The sequence below is a fragment of the Amyelois transitella genome, chromosome 3 (genome assembly GCF_032362555.1).
Source record: "Amyelois transitella isolate CPQ chromosome 3, ilAmyTran1.1, whole genome shotgun sequence".
Lineage (NCBI taxonomy): Eukaryota > Metazoa > Arthropoda > Insecta > Lepidoptera > Pyralidae > Amyelois > Amyelois transitella.
The window spans coordinates 1788198-1795920 of record NC_083506.1 but is presented as its reverse complement, the minus strand read 5'-3'; the positions used below and the strand labels follow the sequence as shown (position 1 = coordinate 1795920).

The following is a 7723-nucleotide window of genomic DNA, read 5'->3' as shown; positions in this document are numbered from 1 at the left end:
ACTATATTATTTTTTTTGTAAATGTATCTTATAATACCTGTTTATGGCAAAAATGTGTTTTTTTAAAAAAGCCAGCTTACTCAAACAGACTGAAAGGCTCAATGAGTGAAATTGAGATTCAGACAGTTAATAACTTTCTCTTTTATAATCTGCACGGAAGCAGATTCAACAAGGTTCATACAAACATTCTACAATTCTGCCTTTATACGGTGTCTATGTACTTATACGTAACAAGAAAACCCAATAAATCATTCATCATTTAGTAGAAAGAAAACCCAATAAATCATCCATCATTTAGTAGTTACTGTAACATTGATTGACTCAAATATATACCACGGAGACCATTCTTTGGATAGGTTTAATACTCACACATTCAAATCTATTAAGCCAACCATAAACAACATATATATAATACGTCTATATCACTTGCGGGGTAGACAGAGCCAACAGTCTTGAAAAGACTGATAGGCCACGTTCAGCTATTTGGCTTTAAGATAGAATTGAGATTTAAATAGTGACAGATTGCTAGCCCATCGCCCAAAAGAAGAATCCCAAGTTTATAAGCCTACCCCTTAGTCGACTTTTACGACGTCCAGAGAAAGAGATGGAGTGGTCCTATTCGTTTTCTAACCATAAACAATATCACATTAAAAGGAAACTCATGGCGACTTCACTCATTACTATATCACAAAAATAACAGGCGGCGCTAGTGTGACCTTCGCCTTAAGAAAATATTCGTAATTCCGGCCAGCTGTTTACAAATAAAATAATATTGGCTCGTTACAGATTGCACTCCTATACAAATATTATTGAGTACGTGTCGAGGTCGCTTGGGGTGCTATTTCACTAATATAATAAAAATTACCTTTTTAGCCCATAAGAATACATATTTATTAAAAACATACATTAAGAATATGTTGAGCAAAAGCGGGCTAAGCAATCTCTTCCATACATACATATGGGCACGTCTATATCACTTGTGGGGTAGACAGAGCCAACAGTCTTGAAATGACTGATAGGCCACGCTCAGCTATTAGGTTTAATGATAGAATTGAGATTCAAATAGTGACAGATTGCTAGCCCATCGCCTAAAAAAAGAATCCCAAGTTTGTAAGCCTATCCCTTAGTCGCCTTTTACGACATCCATGGCATAAGAGATGGAGTGGTCTTATTATTGTTTTTTGTACTGGTGCCGGGCACCACACGGCACATTAATATTAAGTCTTTCGTCTTGTTTTCTCATATTTATTTTTCCTGATGTAAATTGCCATTAAATACTCAGCTCTCTGGAGAGGAACCTAGGGTTAGTTTTTTAAAAATGGTGACCACCTGATTTGAATCCTGAATTATCGGATATGTCTTGTTTTTTCACGAAAAGTCTCCCGTTAGACTTCTGCAATTTTTGCAGTGGAACCTAAGCAATAAATAAAAAATAAAAAAAAATTGTAGCCGTTTGAACCTAAATTTGTATCGAAAATATTCATCATATCGTATCACAGTGAGACACCACTTTCAAAATAAACTCTCCATTCCAATAAAGGAATAAAAGTACAACGTATTTTTACAGGTTTTACGACGACTGTTTTAGTAAAAATATTATATTTTTTACGCCTTCCACCTGGCGTTTGATTTTTAAGATACATACATACATACATAAGGTCACGTCTATATTCCTTGCGGGGTAGACAGAGCCTAAAGTCTTGAAATAACTGAATGGCCACGTTCAGCTACTTGGCTTAACGATAGAATTGAGATTCAACTAGTGACAGGTTGCTAGCCCATCGCCTAGAAAAGAATTCCAAGTTTGTAAGATTTTTAAGATTTCTAGGTAAATTGAGTTTGCAAATCTTACTACAGTTTCACACTTGCGGGGTAGATAGAGCCAACAGTCTTGAAAAGACTGAAAGGTCACGTTCACGGCCCAGTGACATGTTGCTAACCCATCGCCTAAAAGAAGAATCTCAAGTTTAAAAGGCTATCCCTTAGTCGCATTTTACGACATCCGCAGGAAAGAGATGGTGGTCTCATTCTGTCATAAAAAGAATTATTATAGTTGATGATTTCATTTATATTTCAAAAACAAAACACAAAGATTTTTAATATTATTTTAAGATAATTTTTTTACATTGTTTAAAACGAAAAACCGTTAACAAAACCCAATATTTTTATAAAAAGTTTTTTTCATAATTTGTCAAAATTAAAATAAAATTAGTAAATATTAAGAACGCATAATATAATGCGTTCTTCGTATCCTTGCAAGGATCGTGTCGTAGCCTAGTCGTAGCACTAAGCCGTAGCATTTTAAGAAAATCGTAGACCGTAGCACATTTTGTAGCGCACAATAGGTCTAAGTCGTAGATACCGTTTGACGCATAGCGCGCGTCTTCACCCGCGAAAAATTAAAAGTTCTGTTAATTAAAATTCCTTTGAGAATTTCGGAAAATCCTCTCTTAGTGCGTCCCTAGACAATATAACATACATACATACATAAAATCACGCCTCTTTCCCGGAGGGGTAGGCAGAGACTACCTCTTTCCACTTGCCACGATCTCTGCATACTTCCTTCGCTTCATCCACATTCATAACTCTCTTCATGCAAGCTCGGCGGTACTAGCTAGACAATATAACAATCAAATAATTTTTTTTTATCATGGGACATTTTGAGCATCAGTTTATAATTGACATACTTTTTGGTTGCACAGCATTGGTTGTCGTCGAATAAATTACTTAAAACTAAATTTGGTGCAGCTTCCAAAGCTTAGGTACAGAAAAAGCGGTAACAAACTGCACTGCAGCACAACAGCACAAAGGTCCAGCAGGTTGTGCATTGATGTGTCAATCAATTAGTCAGTTCTTTTTATATATGGTATGGTGGTTTAGTTTTTGTATGGTATGGTATACTTGTAAATTTTGCTCTGTTTCTTCACTCGCCTTTAACGACTTCTACAAAAACAGACGTAAGCACAACAACAGTGTTTTAAATGGAAGTAATACACTCGAAAAACATTACCCCTCCTGTAGCAGTCGGGTAAAAAGTGAACAAGGAATATGAATAAAATTGATCCTTTCTTTAAGTAGCTCACGGTAAACTTTTACATTCAAGTTTTCAATGAATAGGAAATGCTTTTAATGTAGGTTACGAAGGAGAATTATTCAACTTTCAATGCTATTCCTTAGTTATATTAAAGGTTGGCTTGTGCCGTGTGGTTCCCGGCACCACACAATACAAAAAGGATAGGACCACTCCATCTCTTTCCCATGAATGTCGTAAAAGGCGACTAAGGGATAGGCTTACAAACTTGTGATTCTTTTTTAGGCGATGGGCTGGCAACCTGTCACTATTTAAATCTCAATTCTATCATTAAGCCAAATAGCTGAACGTGGCCATTCAGTCTTTTCAAGACTGTTGGCTCTGTCTACCCCGCAAGGGATATAGACGTAACCATATGTATGTATGGAAGAGATTGCTTAGCCCGCCTTTGCTCAACATATTCATAATGTATGTTTCTACTACATAGTATGTATTTTTTATGGGCAATAACGATAATTTGTATTGTATTGTATATTATTTTTACTTTGTGTATTATTAGGTTGGCTGGAAGAGATTACTCCAAAGAAAGAGTCCATGTTTACTCAACATATTCTTAATGTATGTTTCTACTACATATGTAGTTTTTTATGGCCTATAAAGGATTTTTTTATTATATTACGTAAAATATGAATTCAAGTTAGCTATGCACTAATTATTTACGTACATTGTTCATGAAGTTATTATTTTATTATTATGCATGAAGTTACACCAATTTTACATAACTTCTGAGCAAAAAAAGTTTAAATTAAATACTGTTTTTACAATACCACCTTGTTTTAGACCCACATTAGTAAGATTTCTGCTTAACTCTTAATGTTTCACATTTTAATGTTTTGGTACACCCTTAACTGTGCAATTACTGACCCCCAAAACTTTTTGTAACCGCTAAACCATATTAGATCATGGTTAGACATCTATAGTTGTATGTAACCATAAACCAACCTGGTTTTAGTTCCGATGCGAAGATGGAACGAGATGGAGAGGTCTAATTACATACATACATATAATCACGTCTATATCCTTTGCGGGGTAGACAGAGCTAGCAGTTTTGTAAAGACTGATAGGCCATGTTCAGCTATTTGGCTTTAAGATAGAATTGAGATTCTAATAATGACGGGTTGCTAGCCCATCGCCTAAAAGAAGAATTTCAAGTTTATAAGCCTACCCCTTAGTCGCCTTTTACGACATCCATGGGAGAGTGATGGAGTGGTCTAATTCTTTATTCTTTAAACTTCTTTATTCATAACAGAAGGGTAAAAACATTCCCTAGCGTCTGTAGTTCGAGCAACTTCGCCCAATTTGCATTTGTACTCAGTGACTGAATAAAGTCACTGATTGATTGACCCAGCTCAGCCGGATGCCAACAAACTACAATACGACAGCTTTGCAATTCAATTTCCCTATTTACGAATGAGAGGATTGAATTATATATTCGGCAATACAATATAGAAGCGGAAAGGCGTTCGCCTTGCGAATGATGAAGTATTTATTTTTATAGCATGTGTATGATTTATTTATATTGATCCTCGTTAACGCGAGAGTTAAGAAAGAATCCACTGCTAAAGAGTAAATGCTCTCCCATGATTCGGAGACATAACCGAATGTTTTGTAGGGCCGTTAGAGCCGCTGGCCGCCGTAGAAGTGATGGCATACTATCAACCACACTGACAAGCACCTTTCGAAAATGATAGCTGAAGAAATACGGCATTTGGAGTTAGAGATCAGCATTAAAACTGTTAGCTCTTCCGCTTATTTTTCTCTCATCTTAACTAAGCTTAAAAACTTGGAATTCTCCTTTGAGGCGACAGGCAAGCACCTTGCCACTATCTGAAATCTTCCATCAATGCTGAACGTGGCGTTTCAGCTACCTCTTAAGGTATAAAAACGCGACCTACGTATAAATTGACATAAAGTTTGCTTCCTTTCTCGCATAATAAATTAAAATTCCACAGAGTTCGACAAACTTTTAACGCACATAAAATTGGAGACATCTTGAATGCCGAAACTTTACATCCAACGAGATACATTGAAAATTCAATAACATACATATAATCACGACTATATCCCTTTTGGGGTAGACAGAGCCAACAGTCTTGAAAACACTGAATGGCCACGTTCAGCTGTTTGGCTTAATGATAGAATTGAGATTCAAATAGTGACAGATTGCTAGCCCATCGTCTAAAAGAAGAATCCCAATTTTATAAGAACGTAAACATGATGAAAAATGTTTAATAAAATTTCGTAAATATATTCGCCAGTTCAATGACAGCCGTAATTTCGCTACAAACTTAATTCCCGCCGAACGAACGATAAAAACAGAACCCTTAACTTAATATCGACATTGTTTTAATATATTAAGCTGTGTACAAAGTAAACGAGACGTTTACATTGAGTTTTAAGTAAAAATAATCTTAAGTCAGAAGTATTAAGGATTAGTTTTATAAATCGTTGATCTTATTTTGTGAAAATTTCGGAGGTAAATATTTTGCCCCGTCTTAGTAAACATAATTTTATATTTTAGGGATAAAAATTTCACGAGTCAATGTTGCTGCATTTCGTTGTTACCGTAAACTAAATAAAATAACAAATTTATGTAAAACACTATATATAGCGTTTCCATTGGTAAAATTTTTATGACTTTTAAAATAGTTTAGATAATGAGTTACTTAATATTGCATGTAGAGAGATTTACCCAAATTCCTATTAGAGCAGTTATAAATAGCGCTGTCGTTTCAAACGAGCGAATCTGTAAGTACTCTGCGCGGCCATTTTATTTATGTGATTTAGTGAAAGTGTTTCACTTCTCCATTAACTTTGAATGCCGGTCAGAATTTCGTCAACACCGCCACCAGCTCCAACAGCCGTGATCGTCTAGTGGTTAGGACCCTACGTTGTGGCCGTAGTAACCCAGGTTCGAATCCTGGTCACGGCAGTGAAAACTGTCACGGTGGAGTTTCTTTTTATCATGTCTAGGGCCCATATTTTGTTAATGAAAAAAATAAACATGACCTTGAAGACTTTCAATGATTGGCTATGTCTATCCCATAAGGGACAGACGTGATGTATACAAGACATAGAAAATAAGAGTGAACAGTAAGCATAATACATTAATTTATGATTACGTCTCTTTCCCGAAGAAGTAGGCAGAGACCAAATTTTTCCACTTCGATAATCTTTGCATAGCAACTTTCAGCCATACAATAGTACCTAACTATCAAAAAAATAAATCAACGGAAAAAAATATATAAATCACACAGATTGAGCTAGCTAGATACTAACTCAACGATTCCATATTTTATGATACATATAATAAATACTTATAAATAGATAAACATCGAAGCCAGTCAGAATTTTTTTTCCATCATGAGCTGATCTTGATTCGAACTCGACCGATCGGCAATATGATATATCTTAAGTAAATTAATGCAATTTTGTGAGTTAATTTATTATAAAAAAAACTCCCAAACCGTAAGAAAATATTGTTGGAATCCTTCATAAGTTTTGACCCAGTTGTCTAAGCAATGCAAATTGGCATTTGCCCCTCAATTCTGAATCCTCTTAAATTTTCTTTGTGTTAACTTTGAAACAACTGTAACTTGATTTTCTTTTAAAATAGATAAGTTCTTCGTATAAATTGTGATTTAATCCATAGTTGGTATTATTAGATAATATAAATATTTAAATTATTAAATAGTAGTAAGCTATACCAAAAAAAAAGTTGCTCTTGTTATACTTAGTTGTTATTTTACGTGTCGCTTGCGCAGCGTGTCGAATTACTTATTGTGAAAGTTAACTTACCTCGTTTCTTGAAAGCGTTCTTGAATTTCGTCAACACCATCACCAGCTCCAACAGCCGTGATCGTCTAGTGGTTAGGACCCTACGTTGTGGCCGTAGTAACCCAGGTTCGAATCCTGGTCACGGCAGTGAAAACTGTCACGGTGGAGCTATTTTTTATCGATTCATAATTAAATTTTCGCGATAGACTGATAGAGAATACTGTATGTTCTTTATACAGAGATTCTTAAAGTTAATCAGTGGAAAGACTTGAATTAAGCATGGGCTAGCAACCTGACACTATTCAATTTCAATCTTTACGAAACTATTGGCTCCGTTTACACCGCAAGGGATCAAGACGTGAATATAAACTTGGGATTCTTCTTTTACGCGATGGGCTAGCAACCTGTCAATTCTATCATAAAGTCAAACAGCTGAACGGTCAGTCAAGGAATCAGTCTTTTCAAGTCTGTTGGCTCTGTCTACCCCGCAAGGGATATCGTCGTTATTACATTTATGTATGTACATTTATACATTTTTACAAAAAATAAAGCTTAGACAGGTAACTAACAATATTTTATTTGTAAGAATTCATACTTGTTGTTTGTCAAAATATCTTACAAAGTAAATCAACTGACAAAGTTTGATATCGCTTTGTATTTGTACAACTTCTTACTGTGGCTTCATTCGACTCGAACTTACCGCATAACAATTTTTCCACTCATATTTATTCCTTACAAATAAATATTTTTACCTGTTTGTGTTGGAATTATTTTTAACCAGCTCCTTAAAAAGCAGGTTCTCAATCAGACTGCATGTTAAAGTTAGTACCGCGATTACTCGAACAATTATGTTGA

The 7723-nt window shown here is 35.2% G+C and overlaps 2 non-coding genes across 2 annotated transcripts; both read left to right on the top strand.

Moving 5' to 3' along the window:
- The first annotated feature begins 5951 nt into the window (after positions 1 to 5951).
- Positions 5952 to 6023, top strand: Trnah-gug (transfer RNA histidin (anticodon GUG)). Its single transcript has one exon. It is a non-coding gene; the product is annotated as a tRNA-His (tRNA).
- A 920-nt stretch (positions 6024 to 6943) lies between these two features.
- Trnah-gug (transfer RNA histidin (anticodon GUG)) lies at positions 6944 to 7015 on the top strand. Its single transcript has one exon. It is a non-coding gene; the product is annotated as a tRNA-His (tRNA).
- The last annotated feature ends 708 nt before the right edge of the window (positions 7016 to 7723 follow it).